The 15,000-nt window shown below is 43.0% G+C and overlaps 1 protein-coding gene and 1 pseudogene across 9 annotated transcripts in view; one reads left to right on the top strand and one right to left on the bottom strand.

Moving 5' to 3' along the window:
* The window catches only part of LOC121840633 (RNA binding protein fox-1 homolog 1-like), a 16,417-nt gene extending 15,202 nt beyond the window's left edge, over nt 1–1,215 (top strand). For all 9 annotated transcript variants that reach the window (XM_042305047.1, XM_042305045.1, XM_042305050.1 and 6 more), the window contains exon 12: nt 1–1,215. This exon is cut by the window's left edge and continues 108 nt beyond it. The gene's annotated coding sequence lies outside the window, so the exon portion shown is untranslated.
* Nucleotides 1,216–4,766: 3,551 nt separating this feature from the next.
* The window catches only part of LOC121840644, a 10,444-nt pseudogene continuing 210 nt past the window's right edge, over nt 4,767–15,000 (bottom strand).

Genomic DNA, 15,000 nt, shown 5'->3' with positions numbered 1-15,000 from the left:
ACCTCCTGTCTGACTCCCTCCACTTGGAGACTGTCAAATCAAACCGACTGAACGTGTAAATACTGTAGTAGTTATTCACTATTTATTCTATCAGAGAATACATATAGGATAAAGAGCCTGATCTAATGTATAGACAGTTATTTCAAATCTTTATTTTACACTTAATCTGTATTGTTTGTGCCACAGATTTGTTCCAGGGTTTAAAAATGTAAAGATTTCTGCCTCCGTACCTGGGTTATAAGCTACTCTTTCACTATTCTAACAGAGAGAGTTGAATGTGAGCCATTTTATTTTTCATTGGCTGGACTTCATGGTGAAATACTGAAACTCAAGTGGCACAACAATACTGGTTTCTCTACATGTTGACCTTTGTAAAAAAACGTTTTTGATCAATGTCTGAGCTTTTGACTTTTCAAGAGTCAAATTGTAGAGTACAATGACATTTTATACAGTTAAATTACTTATTTTTGATGACACTGGTTTTGTCAATGATGTAGAGCACTGTTTGAGGACGTTGAAGTGTGTGTGTGTGTGTGTGTGTGTGTGTGTGTGCTTGTGTGTGGGAGTATGTGACAACATCAATACTCAAAGCACAAGCTATGAGAGACAGCAATGGCACTGGTATTGTAAATGTGCACAGTAATCTTTTTTTAAATGCTTCTAGAACCCTAAAACTATAATTTGCATAAAATGTATGTATGTTTTTGCTTTCCTAACTATCTACCTCTGATTCTAAAAATGTTTCACTTGTCAAAAAAGCATTCAGGAGCCATTACTTCGCTCAACTAATTAACTGTAACAAAACTTTTTTTCTTATTTTCATTGTTGAGCTTCTATCCATCTTCTCTCTGCTTTACATAATGCTCAATGCTAAATACTAGCTATTCGACAAACTTCCCCAACCCACTTTCTCATTTTTCTATGGCAGCCTAATTCTGGGTTTTACTTCGCTCTGCCTGACGAGCCTGTAACCTCTAATGTGCTTTCCCTTATTTCCTCTGTCCTGTTAAACTCTAGGACGTTGTCTGGTTTCCTCTTCCTGTCCTCTCGCCTGCTTCTCTCCATTCTGTTTGAGAATCTGTGTTCCATCCATAGAAATAATCAGATGAGTTCTAGTTCTATGGGTCATCTCTCCTTCTCCATCCTGTACTCTAGCTTCACTGTTGTTTATTTGCTGTTGACCTCTCAATAAAACATTGTTTCTGTTTCCCTTTCCTCTCCTCTTTGATTCATGTCATTTTCCTTTCTCTTTTTCAATGCCTCTTTTTGCAGTCCTTCACTCTTCTGCTCAAACTTATATTCTCAGTGTTCCTTTTCTCAACATAACTGTACGTTTTGAGGCTGACTGATACCAGTGCAAGAAGGTTGTGAGTGTTTTACAGAAATGACTGTCTGCATATGTTTATGCAACTGTTTCTGGTTCAGTACCTTTGTACTGTATGGACTGAATCTTAACTTAAAATCAGCGAATATAACTTCATATTTCAGTTTAGTATCTCAAATGTTGTATGTGTGGTTCTAGGGGGGCAACAGTATTTTACCTAGACACCCAGCCCTGTGCCTGCCTTGCTGTAGTGTGTGGTCTTACTGCGTGTGTTTCAACCTATGGGCTAATAAACCTCTTCTTTATGCAAAGTTCAGCTTTAGTTTTTGTATACTAATTTCCCCTCTTTCTTTACTGCTTCGTTTTCCTATCTTCTTGGAAGTGGAAAAAGACTTCTCTTTCAAGCTTTACAGTTGTTCTGTTTTTTCTCACTATTTCTAAGGGAGCTTAACCCTAACCTTAACCCTACGAGATACAATTGAGGGTTAGATAACCATGCCTACAATATCAATTTGAAATAGAAACTAAAGTCACACTATCATGGTATTATTCACTTTCAACCATGGTTTGACTGTGATGCCTTCATCAGGGTATTTTGACATCTAGTAAAAATTTATAATATGGAAAAATATGCCTTTTACTTCTACTCTGTTGTCCTCTATCTCTCGTTCTTTCTCTCTCTCTCTCTCTCTCTCTCTCTCTCTCTCTCTCTCTCTCTCTCTCTTTCAAACTCCTCTGCTTTCAAGTCTGTTATTTTTCTATTTTCTTTATGCATGGCTTTCAGATGTATAATTTCCTTTCTTTCAATCTAATGGAAATGTTACATTTATTTAGCTACATTTCTTCTCGTGTTTCTTCACTCTTGATCCTTTTCACCTTTTCTGTGTTAATCTTATGGCTTTCTTTCTTCACCCTTTGTCTTCTTCTTTACTGACACATTTATCTTCATTTTCTAAACTTTATTTCTCTGCTTTGACACTTTCAAATAATTTCCTCACCATCTTGACTCTGTATCTTATCATGTATTTCTCTAAATTGCACATTTGCTAGTTTCTTTCACTGTAATGTTACCTTCCTCGCCTCTTACTTCTGCTGTCCTCTTCTCTATTTTCCCAACAGCATTTCTTTATTTTCCCCTAAATTGTCCTTTTTCTAGGTTCATTTTTCCTCTTGCTGTCTTCTATTTACACAATATTGCTTTTTCTTTTCCCAACTTCTGTTTCTGAATTTTATTCCACTTTTCCTCTGCTACTGATATTCTGCAATTCTTTCCTCTTTGTTTCAGATTGACACTTTCTTTCTAAACTCTCCTTATGCTTTTTACACACTGTCCTCTTCGCTGTCTTGTAGTCATCTAGCTGTGCCACTTTTACACACTGTTCTCTTAGCTGTCTTGTAGTCATCTAGCTGTGCCACTTTTACATGTATTGTCTTTGATCATTTCTGTAATTCTGCTTCGCTCTACACTTTGGTATATACTTTCTATATTAACATGAACTATTTCCTAATACTAACATTACAACCTCCTGATTCTTTTACCTGACTTGTGAGTTCTATTTTTCTGTTTGCTTTAAGCCATTTCCAATTTCTTATTTTTCTGTTTTCTGTCTTTTATTTTGCTTTCCTATTTTAAAGTTTTCTAAATGTTCTGTCCATCTTCTTTTGTTTCTCAGCGATCATTGCTTTCCTTCACTCTTCAGGTCCTCCTCTTTCCCTCTGTCCCTCTTCAGGTCATCCTCTTTCCCTCTGTCCCTCTTCAGGTCATCCTCTTTCCCTCTGCTCCTCTGTCCCTCTTCAGGTCCTCCTCTTTCCCTCTGCTCCTCTGTCCCTCTTCAGGTCCTCCTCTTTCCCTCTGCTCCTCTGTCCCTCTTCAGGTCATCCTCTTTCCCTCTGCTCCTCTGACCCTCTTCAGGTCCTCCTCTTTCCCTCTGCTCCGCTGTCCCTCTTCAGGTCATCCTCTTTCCCTCTGCTCCTCTGTCCCTCTTCAGGTCCTCCTCTTTCCCTCTGCTCCTCTGTCCCTCTTCAGGTCCTCCTCTTTCCCTCTGCTCCTCTGACCCTCTTCAGGTCATCCTCTATCCTCTTTCCCTCTGCTCCTCTGTCCCTCTTCAGGTCCTCCTCTTTCCCTCTGCTCCTCTGACCTTCTTCAGGTCCTCCTCTTTCCCTCTGCTCCTCTGTCCCTCTTCAGGTCCTCCTCTTTCCCTCTGCTCCTCTGACCCTCTTCAGGTCATCCTCTATCCTCTTTCCCTCTGCTCCTCTGTCCCTCTTCAGGTCCTCCTCTTTCCCTCTGCTCCTCTGACCTTCTTCAGGTCCTCCTCTTTCCCTCTGCTCCTCTGACCCTCTTCAGGTCCTCCTCTTTCCCTCTGCTCCTCTGACCCTCTTCAGGTCCTCCTCTTTCCCTCTGCTCCTCTGTCCCTCTTCAGGTCCTCCTCTTTCCCTCTGCTCCTCTGACCCTCTTCAGGTCCTCCTCTTTCCCTCTGCTCCTCTGTCCCTCTTCAGGTCATCCTCTTTCCCTCTGTTCCTCTGCCCCTCTTCAGGTCCTCCTCTTTCCCTCTGCTCCTCTGACCCTCTTCAGGTCCTCCTCTTTCCCTCTCTATCCCTCTTTAGGTCCTCCTCTTTCCCCCTGCTCCTTTCTGTCCCTCTTTAGGTCCTCCTCTTTCTCTCTGTCCCTCTTTAGATCCTCCTCTTTCCCTCTGCTCCTCTCTAGGTCCTCCTCTGCGTCCCCTTTTTAGGTCCTCCTCTTTCCCTCTGCTCCTCTCTGCTCCTCTCTGCATACCCTTTTAGGTCCTTCTCTTTCCCTCTGCTCCTCCTCTCTTCTCATCCCCCTCTTTAGGTTATTTTCCTCTGCTCCACTCTGTCCCTTTTAGGTCCTTTTTCAGCTTTGTGTTGTTTATCTGTTATGCTGTTTTTCTTCTCCATTTACCTGTTCTGAATGCTTTCCTGTCTTCTTAGCTCCTGTGAAAAACTGCTTTCATCTTTCAGTAATTTAGAGTACTTAGCTATTCCTTGGCTCGTAGCTTTAGTGCGTGTTGCTTCTTCACTCTATAGCTATCAGCCTACTCAATTTCCTCCTTATTTTGCAAGCCTTTTCCAACTGCTCTCTGGTCAAACTGAGCTATTTTTCTTTTTACTTCAGCCATTCTTTTGACATTTAATATTGTTCCTTGAATTTAAGTTCAGTGCCAATCCCTAGAAACAGTGCAATAATGTTAATCAGTGACATGAAAGCCAGAATTTCAGGATTTTGATGTCAATCAACTCACTGAACTGTCCCTGTAATATGATTGTCCATTGCTGTCTCTCAGTTCGGATTTAAAATAAATGCCTTTAACAATGTTCAGTTTGAGTAGTCTTCTGGGTTTGATACAATATCAATCTTGAGCAACAATTTTTACATTAAGTAGAAGTGCAACATGTCATTTCTATAACTCAAGATAAACAATACTTATTTCTAAACTTTTATTTTATTAGGTTCAAGACAAAAATACATATGTACACAGTATTTACAAAACGGGAGTATTTCATTTCAAATACAATCCAGGGAGGGTTGAGATTGGGGAGGAGGGATATTTTGCAAGTATATCCTTTAGTTTCAGCTAGCTGCAACAGAAACCACCTGAGCAGCGTAGAAGCAATACTTACTACCGAGAATGGATAGTTACTCAGCAACAAGTCACTAGCAAACAGATACACAACATGAAGAGGGTGGAGAAAGGAGATATTCTGATAGAAGGGAAGAGGGAGGGGACACATGCAGGTAAGAAGAGTGAGGAGAGAAAAGGAGCAATAGAACAAATCCACTAAAGACAGTGAAGAATTAAAAATGAACCGATGCATCAGGCTGAAGTAAGAAAAGGGAATTGTTCAAGTGCAGTCTAATAGGACAAATGGAGGCAGGAGTTACAGTGATGGGCTTCAAGAAGTTCAAGAGAGGAAAAAAAAAAACCCACAGGTGTCAGAAGGAACAGTTCAGAGTAAGAGGAGCAGCTCATTTTAAAAAGGAGAAGCATTGTTAGTTAAATGGAAATGTACAGTTATAAACCACTATTGAACAAAAATATGAATGTATCAGAACTAAAGCATCAATGTGAGATATGAGAGGTTCTGCAATGTTAAACATCTGACCAGGAGATAGCACGCTACATGAACTTGACTTCACTGTTGAAGAGGTGTCTGAAATCAACAGAGACAAGACAGAGAAGCATCCTGTTTAGGAAAGGTACAGAGCAACATTCTGATATGGGAGCCAACTACTACCGGACTACTCAAAACTTAAAGGAATGTGACCAAATATAAGCAGATAAGAAAAACAATATCTAGAATGTATTTTCCTTGATATAATGGAAATTGTATGCTGTATGTCCAGATCCATTTCAAATCCCAAAAAGTAGTTTACATGCTAGAGATACCAATTAATGGGTTTCCAAGTTAAAATAACTCCCATTGTATTATGACAAATACCAAATGCAGGCAAATTAATTTACAGGTAGACCACATGAGGCAGCTGACAAAATACATCAAGGTTACAGAGATGTCAAATATTCACTGACCAAAAAAGGTTGCCTTACCAAATATTTATCTGTACTTGAGAAGTTGACATAATGACAAAGCAATTTCTAGAGAACACCCTGGTTATGAAAAACAAGAACGCATGCAAATGTTTCTGGACAAACAGTATACATTAACACATATGATGGTTTAGAGGTATAGGCCTTCCTAACTATAGACAGAACTTGTAACAGTGTTCCAAAATTGTTTCTGGCAAACTAGAGTGGAAAAATTCTGACATCGAATGTTTTCTTGATTCAAGTTAAGAATAGTCAAATAAAATACATTCAAAAGACTTGACTAAAACAATTGAAGTCAGGCTCCCATGGATAAGACACAGCATCATCATATTGACAAAATGGCTTGAACTTGAGTTGGCAGTATCAAGTCTTGCATTTCTCACACTTTTCCCTCTCCAGCTTGCTTCTGGAGGCTGGGAGGAGGTGCTCTCTTTTCACATTCCTTTTGCTCCTGTAATGCAGTACTGCAAGAAGAAAAATAAGAGAAAAGGACTGGTGACGGGAGTGGGGCAAAGTAAAGAGGGACAGAGAATAAGAAGATGAGAGAAGGGACAAGTTGAGTCATGAGTACAACTGCTGAAATTAATGACCGAAGAGAGCACATATCACACAAAATAGTGCCAGTCAAATTAAACAAAGGGATCTATAAATGGGTAGACGAGTTGCTGAGAAGACTGATTACTCATCCAGACATTCATATTGAAACTGATCCTGCAGTATATATATATATATATCAATCTCACAGGCTCTCTCAATCCAATCATTAAGAATATTAATAACATAATGACAATACCATATTGATATGTTAACATATCAAAACACTGACTCACACCAGCCAAAAAGCCAAGTCACTGTTAATCTGAAACATGTCTGGGTTTGCTCTTTGACAAACTACTTCCAAAGAAATGGACAAATGGGAGACTTGAGCAACACAACAAGTTTGTTTCTTGGCTGATGAGAGTGCAGTGCCTTCAACCAAACCTTTCTCTTGCCATCAGGATGTTGTGTGGGGGTTTTAGTACATTACTTATCTCTAAGGCAGTGATATTCAAACTTTTTCAGTGGGGACACCATTTTTTACACCAGAATTTCTGGGGAACTATTTTTTTGGCCAGAAGAATTTCCAAACCTACTGACACCCTTCAATTTTCTTTAACCTTCAATTCATTACATGTTCATCTCATCGAAATGAAAATAAACCAATAAATACATATTAAATTATCCTTTTCAAAATCGTTTCTATATTGTCCCATACAATATGACCTATGCATGTTTTTGCATTTCCCTCATGGGTTGCGATGCTGACTTTGAATACCACTGCAAGAGGTTCATGAGTACAGAAAGCCAGAAAGGTTGAGATGACACAGAAATGCAGTAAATCAAATCTAAAAACAAAAATGGGTTTACAAAAGATGAGCATTTAAAAAAATGAGTAAGAAATGAAAGTAGTCAACCAAGTGTGCATATCTAAGGGACATTTGGCAAGAAAAATATTTGGTTTATACAGCAAATATCCCATTTTCAATCCCTGTAAAAGCCCAAAATATAAACCTGTCCTGCACACTTATTGAATAAGCGGTCAAAAATATAGGGTAGAAATCACGCAAGTGTTTGCACTACAAAAAGCAGTTACTATCAATTCCCCATATAAATCCACGGCAATATCAAAAACAGGCAATGTATTCCAAATCATCCAACTTTAGATTTGTAACTATAATTTACATATTCACATCAATTGTCTTAAGAATACATTGTTTATTACCCATATCTAAAATGCTTCAGCTTCTCATTCACCATATACGTTTGTCAAAATTACACTTGCCCTGGTAAACATAAAACATATCAAAATGTCCAATGAATAAAGGCCAACTGAATCCATAACAATGTACATTAGATACTGACACATCGACTCTATAGATGAGCACACAGGACATTTGTTACAGCACAGACTTCTGTTCATCCTGAAAGTTGAGTCCTATCTTGTGTATAGCCTCGTTAGTTATTTTATTGTGTTACCAAATCCTTTTTGTATTTATATCATTTTTCTTACTTTGTAACTCTGCATTGTTGGGAAAGGGCTCGTAGGTAAGCATTTCAGTCTGAACCGGTTGTATTCAGTGCATGTGACAAATAAATTTGATATCTCCGCAATGGCATTGAACTCACTAAAATACCTCGAGCTTTGATGTGAATCAAGTTAATACTCTTCAAGGTCATGCCTGAAAACAAGGGTTATATATGCTGATATTAGATCAACTGATATCACCAACTCATGTTCCATTTCTAGGTTCTATTTATGTATTGACAATTGTGTTGATTTACAATTAACTCTCCACACCAGTCTCCTCACTTCAGATCTTATCAAGTGTATACACAGGGATGTAGCCTAATGTATAACTGCTGGATAGGACCCCAAAATAACTACTCTACAATCCTTCTCTCACCTGCCTTTCCTGAAAACCAAAATGTCTGCAATGAGGTTTTAAAAATATCACATGATTTCTTAGCTTTAAATAAATAAGCAGATTATTTGATTACAGACAAACATTTGGTAAGCAGAGTCTTGTATGCTTTAGCTGTCAACATTAATGTCCTAAACTAATGTTTTGTGGCAGAATGACAATTTTCAAATGAGGACAGTTACCTTTTAAACCTGAATTTGTGTATCTGCACCTGCATAATTTGACAGTTTGGCTTCATCATTCTTTTAAAAATGAGGGGGGTTAATACTGGCACCCTTAATTTTATATCACAATTTCAGACACACTATCATCATGTGGATGGAATTTAAGCAATTACCATAAACTTGATTACATACACCTTAACCCAAACCAATGGTTAGTGTTTGTGAATGAGCCAATAGTGAATACCAGGTGATCTTTGCCGTGCTGTCCTCCACCTCCTTCCAGCACACCAAGAGTCCTTTTTCTTACCAGCCATACATACATACTCAGCCTTATTGAACGGAGTGTGGAGCATACAAACCCAGACGTTGCTGCCATCTGCACAGACAGCGATCTCATCTCCATCTGTTGTGTGGGACTGATCCAGCCACCATATTTGAAGGTGAAGACTTTGCCACCATCTTGATGGAGCTGACTTCTTCCTGTGTGGTGGAAGTGCTCGACGACTGCTATTCCATGCTGCTGAGGGGGCTGTTGATCGGCTAACTCAGGAAACACCACAGGCTCGCTCAGAGCTTCAACTTGGTTATTTGGTACTCTTAAGGGGTGGGAGACTGCCTCCTTGTCTGCTCTCAGGGGATAGATGGACTATAGGTGGATATCCTGCCTCCTGGACACATACCGAGGGATTGCAGAGGCCATTCTTGGTAAATATTAGGGGACTGTATCCACCATCACACTTTATAAGTCTGTGGGTAGCGGACAACTGTGGGGTAAGGATGGCTGTGGCCAACCTGGGCAAGGAGCCAATCAGAACCTTTAGATTTCTCAGTCAATACCTTTCAGGGGTGACAAGTGTGCAGGGCTAGGCAGGAACAGGAAGTGGGGGTAACTTTCCCCACCAGATCACCAATCGTAGACAGCTTGAGGGAAGGGGGGACAGGACATACAAACCACCATCTCCTCCTCTCCCGGATTGGACGCTGGATCACGAAGGCTTCCTGAAGGCAGCAAAGGGCTAGCACAGTCTCTAGAGCTGAACACCTGAACAGACAAACCTCTTCTCTGGTTGATGGTTTGGTTTTGGAGTGGATGAGCAGCCTGTTGGATGAGGGCTTGAGGGATGACTTTAGCTCATTTCGTTTTCATCTCCCTCTTGGGTTCTCAAGGCTTGTCTTCGCATGAGTTTGAGGCTGTTGACTTGAGGGAAGGAAAACATAACAGAACACTGTTAGCTTAAAACTTCTGAGAGCGATAGTGGATGGGAGACCTTGAGGCTACGCTGTTCCCTGATCTGTGTGAGTTGGTGATTGATCTTCGGGTCTTACATTGAACTAATGCCTAACATCTGTTCGTCATTAAAATGTTCTAAGTCGAAGGTATAATTAATATCTTGAGCTGATCAGAGATGTGTGGGACTAAGCTATTCTAAATGTATTTGATGTGCAGCATATATGCAGATAATCTCCCCCACTCTTGTTATACAGTCCATATCTGTGAGCACATTGCATCTGTGGGTGGGATCCTCACTGAATTTCAGCCTTAAGTGATTTAGTGGGTCCTAGTGCATATCTCCCTCTTTCTACAGGACTAAATTGTAGTTTCAGTCTAACCACTAGTCTCCCTCCTGAAGTGTAGTGCAGTATAACTGTAGGGTACATTCCTGACCCTGTCTATCTCTCAGTATCTCCCTTTAGTGTGCTTTCCCCCCTCCCCGGTAAACCCCCCACCCCCTCAGGAGGCTGCCAGACAGGCTGAGCTGATCTTGCAGTCTATCTTGCTGGGGTCAGAGGGGAAGAAGGTGACCCCCAGGCCTGTGAGGAAGGCCATGCAAGAGTCTAAACAAAGGAAGCCCAGACTGGACTGCACATACTCCACCGGCAAGTCTGGTCTGAATCTGGGAAAACAGAGGGGGAGAGGCAATTTAAAGTGGGACCATTTCTATCCTACATACAATTACATAAAATGATGAATTGTTAGGAACCATGGAGTTTGTAGGAAAGGCCTCTGGCGTACGTTTTGAATAAGGCCCTGAGAGCGATCATCCTCTCCCTCTCTACAAACTTGTCTATGAGGTAGGATGCCATGCGTGGGGCTCTCCGGTAGAGCTGGAAAACCGGTGGAAGTTTCCCAGAGCCCAGGCGGCGCGGAGGGAGAGCGCGTGGGACACACACTCATCCGCCCGCAGCGCCGCAGTCAGGTACACCAGCTCAGTCGTGATGTCTGTGTGTGGGGGGCAAACATGCAACCAAGAAAATCAGGACATTAAGCTCAATTCTATGCGAGCCAAAATTCAATGCAGAAATAGAATGATTGATGAGGAATATCAGGCAGGTGGTAAGTTACCTCCAGAGTTTTTAGTGAAGATATAGTAGAGTAGTCTGTAAGCAGTGAACTCCCCTATGTTTTCTGATGGGTTGTCCTTATACAGGGCCTTCAGCTGCATCTGGCACTGGTTGAACTCTGCGTGGTCGCCCTGGTAACAACACAAACATTTAGAGAATGCACATTAGTACGACACCGCACCTTTAAACTCAAATACAAGGTAGCGAAGGGGGACAGTGAATGTAGAGGCCCTCTCACCTTTTCCAGAGCAATGCGTGCATGGCACTCGTATACTTCCACTGTGAACTCTGTACGAACTCCTTGAACCTGAAATGAGAAGAGACACCTCCTGTTTTCATATCCTCATATACCGAGATAGGACAAAGTGCCTGTTCGACTAAACTAAAAAGGACATGTAGTAAACTGACCGTGAGGTCCTGTCGTATGGACTTCATCTGTTCACAGGCGTAGGGGTAGTCCTGACGGGTCTTCCAGTGGGCCTTCACAGCCAACAGAGACTTCCTCAGCACCTGGCCAGAGACAGGGGATTAGGAGACAAACATCACACAATCTGAAGGGAGGCCTCAAATAAGGATCCTCTCATTCCACGTGACAGGCGATACTCACAGATACGGGACGCACGGTGGCAGGGTCGGGGGCACAGGTGAGTCTCAGGTAGATCTTGGTGATCTCTTGGCAGGTGCCCACGATGGGGCAGTCATCCCAGCTCAGGTCCTCCTTGGGCAGCTCCAGGTTGTTGATGGACAGCACCAGGGGCTCTGAGCGCATCTTGGTGTTGTGGAAGCGGGCCGCACGGCTTTGTTTCTTGGCCTCCCGGTGGGGGTCGTGGAAGTCCAGGCCGGCGTTCCCACCTTTCCTCTTCTTGCCCAGGACGGTGGAGTTAGCGTCATCCATGTTTCTGAGAAGAGAAGCCGAAATGTGATCAGCACAATGAGGGAAAGGTGAATATTAGTTTGTGGGTGAGTCAAGGCCAATGACTTGAAAGAAGATCTCACCCAAAACTAGCTTTTATTATTGGTTTCATTAGTCCATTGTTGATATAGTCCCAGAATGTTTTGCATGTCAGCAATCAAGTTTTCAAGATGTATCACTTTCAAAATACAGCCGGTATGATGCATTTTGCATCATATGATGCCGAGTTTGGCATAATATGATGCAAAATGCATTATTCCGGCTATATTTCTGTATTTTGAAAGGGGTAGTCTTGCATATCTTGAAAACTCGATTGCTGACATGCAAAACATTTAGTCTGGAATTTTTCTTTAGGCCAAAACATGCTCGTTTACCTCCGTCCTCTGTTGCCTCTTTTCCGCCCTCTTCCTCGCCCCCCTCCCACCCCCTCTGCCTCGGTCCCTGTCGCCCCCACGGCCACGCCCTCCTTTCTGGTTGCGCCCGGGAAGCTGGGTTCGGAGGTCACTGGACATGCTGCTGTCCGACTGGGATTCAGAGTCACTGGAAGAGGAGAACGAACAGGACATTACAACAAAACTACACAGCATACTTTCTCTTTAGAGTGGCTATGATTATACAATATTAAGGAGAATATTTGACCAATAAAAACAGGTTGGGACAAATAATACACCTAGACAATTATGAAAAAATAATAAATCACTGGACTAACCTTAAAACATACAAACACACGGTCCTCACCTGCGCCTGTGTCTCTGGCCATTGCGGTCCCTGTGTCGGTTGTGGGAGGGAGAGGGGGAGCGAGAGGAGGAGCCTGAGGAGCTGGATGAGGGCTTCTCTGGGAGAAGACGTTTCTGTAGTGTCCCAGCCTGGCCCCACCACCCCTGCCACGCGTAGCCCCACCTGTACCGCCACCACGGCCCACAGAACTCTCCAGAGTCCTTTGGGTGGGTACAGCCTCCCAGCGAGACTGCTTGGCCTTCAGTCTGGACGGAGAGAGAGGAGAGAAGGGATTAGGATGACTAGCACCTCTTGACAGGGCTTAGGCAGGAATTAGGCATTTGGTCTCCAAAAGGGGATTCAGGCTTTCTAAGTTCCTAGACGGTGAAACCCCAGGCTACGTTCCTAGACGGTGAAACCCCAGGCTAAGTTCCAAGACGGTGAAACACCAGGCTAAGTTCCAAGACGGTGAAACACCAGGCTAAGTTCCAAGACGGTGAAACACCAGGCTAAGTTCCAAGACGGTGAAACACCAGGCTAAGTTCCAAGACGGTGAAACACCAGGCTAAGTTCCAAGACGGTGAAACATCAGGCTAAGTTCCTAGACAGTGAAACATCAGGCTTTTTCAAGAACAACTGCTCCACTCACTCAGGCAGAGGCTCGCGGTCCCAGTCGATGGTGTAGGCAGACCCATCCTGTAGTCTTTTCTGTAGGACCTCCTTCAGCCCCTTTTCGGTGCGGTCCTTGTCCTCCTCATTCTCACAGGCTGTGAAGCAGCGCTGAACATACTCCTTCATCGCCTGGGGCCAGTCCTGGGGCCTGAGGGAATCATTTTTATAATCAGCACTACAACAGTAAATCAGGGGAAAGGAAACTGGTTTGGGAGTACTAGGTCAATTTGAAGTGACTAATTATTAGTTTGAGAAAGAGGACATGGTACTTCTAGAAATCTATTGGATGCAGATTTTAAACCCCTGTCATCTTCTGATCATGGTAGAGATACTTCATTCTTCCCCAGTAGGTATTACGGATAGTAAAGACCGATATATTGGTGTCATTAGTAGCTGTCTCCTCACCGTGTCTGGGCACCGCCAGGTGCAGCAGCAGCTGGGGAGGAAGGAGTAGCAGCCAATCCAGTGGGTTGTTCCCCAGGAGGGAAACTTTGATTGGTCATGACGTAGGGTCGCTTGGGAATGTTGAACTTCATCGCACCTGCTCCAGGTGCCTCTGTGGAAAACAATGAAGAAGGCATTGAAACAAAGAAAATAACACCAAGTGATGGGAAACAAATTCAATGATAAGCTGACAGAAAAAAAAATGCTTGGAGATACCCTCACACACACACACAACTCAATACCCTCACACACTTACGTTTCATGCGGTGCCAGAGCTGCGGTCCTTGTTGCTGTGGCTGTTGTTGTTGATGGTTCTTGTTTTTGTTGGCCTCTCCTCTCCCAGCTCCTGGTCCATACTGACCCTGTCCTTGTTGCTGGTGTTGGTTGTTATTCTGCTGCTGCTGGTACGAGTTCTGAGTCTGGTAGCTCTGCCCATAGCTGGGCCTGCCCTGGTTGTGGTTGTAACCTCTCATCTGGTTGGGGTCATTGTTGGGGTAGGGCATGGGGTTGTTGGGGTTGTAAGAGTTCTGCCCTGGAGGAAGGGGGTACTGGGAGCTGGGAGTGGGAGGGATGGCTGGGGGAGGAGGGGGTGGGGGCTGCTCAGAGCTGGTGGGGCTCTGGGGGGTGGTTGAGGTGCAGCAGGAGGAGGGGTTGGGGCTGAGAGGGGGTAGCTGGAGGACTGGTCATCCATCACGGGCAGGGATGGAGGCTGGGAAGGTAGGGACAAATAATAGATGGGGAAAAATAAACTTGTATATCTCAATATGAAAGGAGAACTGCAGAGCAAAACATTCTAACTGCAACAGACTTCAGCTCCAGACAGATTCTTAGTGGAGGATTACATTATGGAGGATTACATTTATGCTGAGCCGCGAGGTACCGGGGTAAAGGCCCGCTACGTCATCGGTCGAAAGCGGGAGGGAGGAGCGTCCTTTCTCAAACCAAAACAGTAATCTGTGCCTTCAAACCAAAACAGTAATCTGTGCCCCTTCTCAAACCAAAACAGTAATCTGTACCCTTCTCAAACCAAAACAGTAATCTGTGCCCTTCTCAAACCAAAACAGTAATCTGTGCCCCTTCAACCAAAACAGTAATCTGTGCCCCTTCTCAAACCAAAACAGTAATCTGTGCCCTTCAAACCAAAACAGTAATCTGTGCTCCTTCTCAAAATCCAAAAAAATCTGTGCCCCTTCTCAAACCAAAACAGTAATCTGTGCCCCTTCAAACCAAAACAGTAATCTGTGCCGCTCAGTAATTTTGTCAACAAGGCAACATGACACATTGACCAATCAACAGTGTAGGGTTGTACCGACAGTGTGAGATAATTTCCAGACGCTTGTCAGTGTAGAAATAGAACATTATTCAAATGCCAGTCATCAATAACATCTTAATTCAT

Source organism: Oncorhynchus tshawytscha, linkage group LG23 (genome assembly GCF_018296145.1).
Source record: "Oncorhynchus tshawytscha isolate Ot180627B linkage group LG23, Otsh_v2.0, whole genome shotgun sequence".
Lineage (NCBI taxonomy): Eukaryota > Metazoa > Chordata > Actinopteri > Salmoniformes > Salmonidae > Oncorhynchus > Oncorhynchus tshawytscha.
The sequence above is the reverse complement of the archived record's forward strand: the minus strand, read 5'-3'. Positions and strand labels throughout refer to the sequence as shown.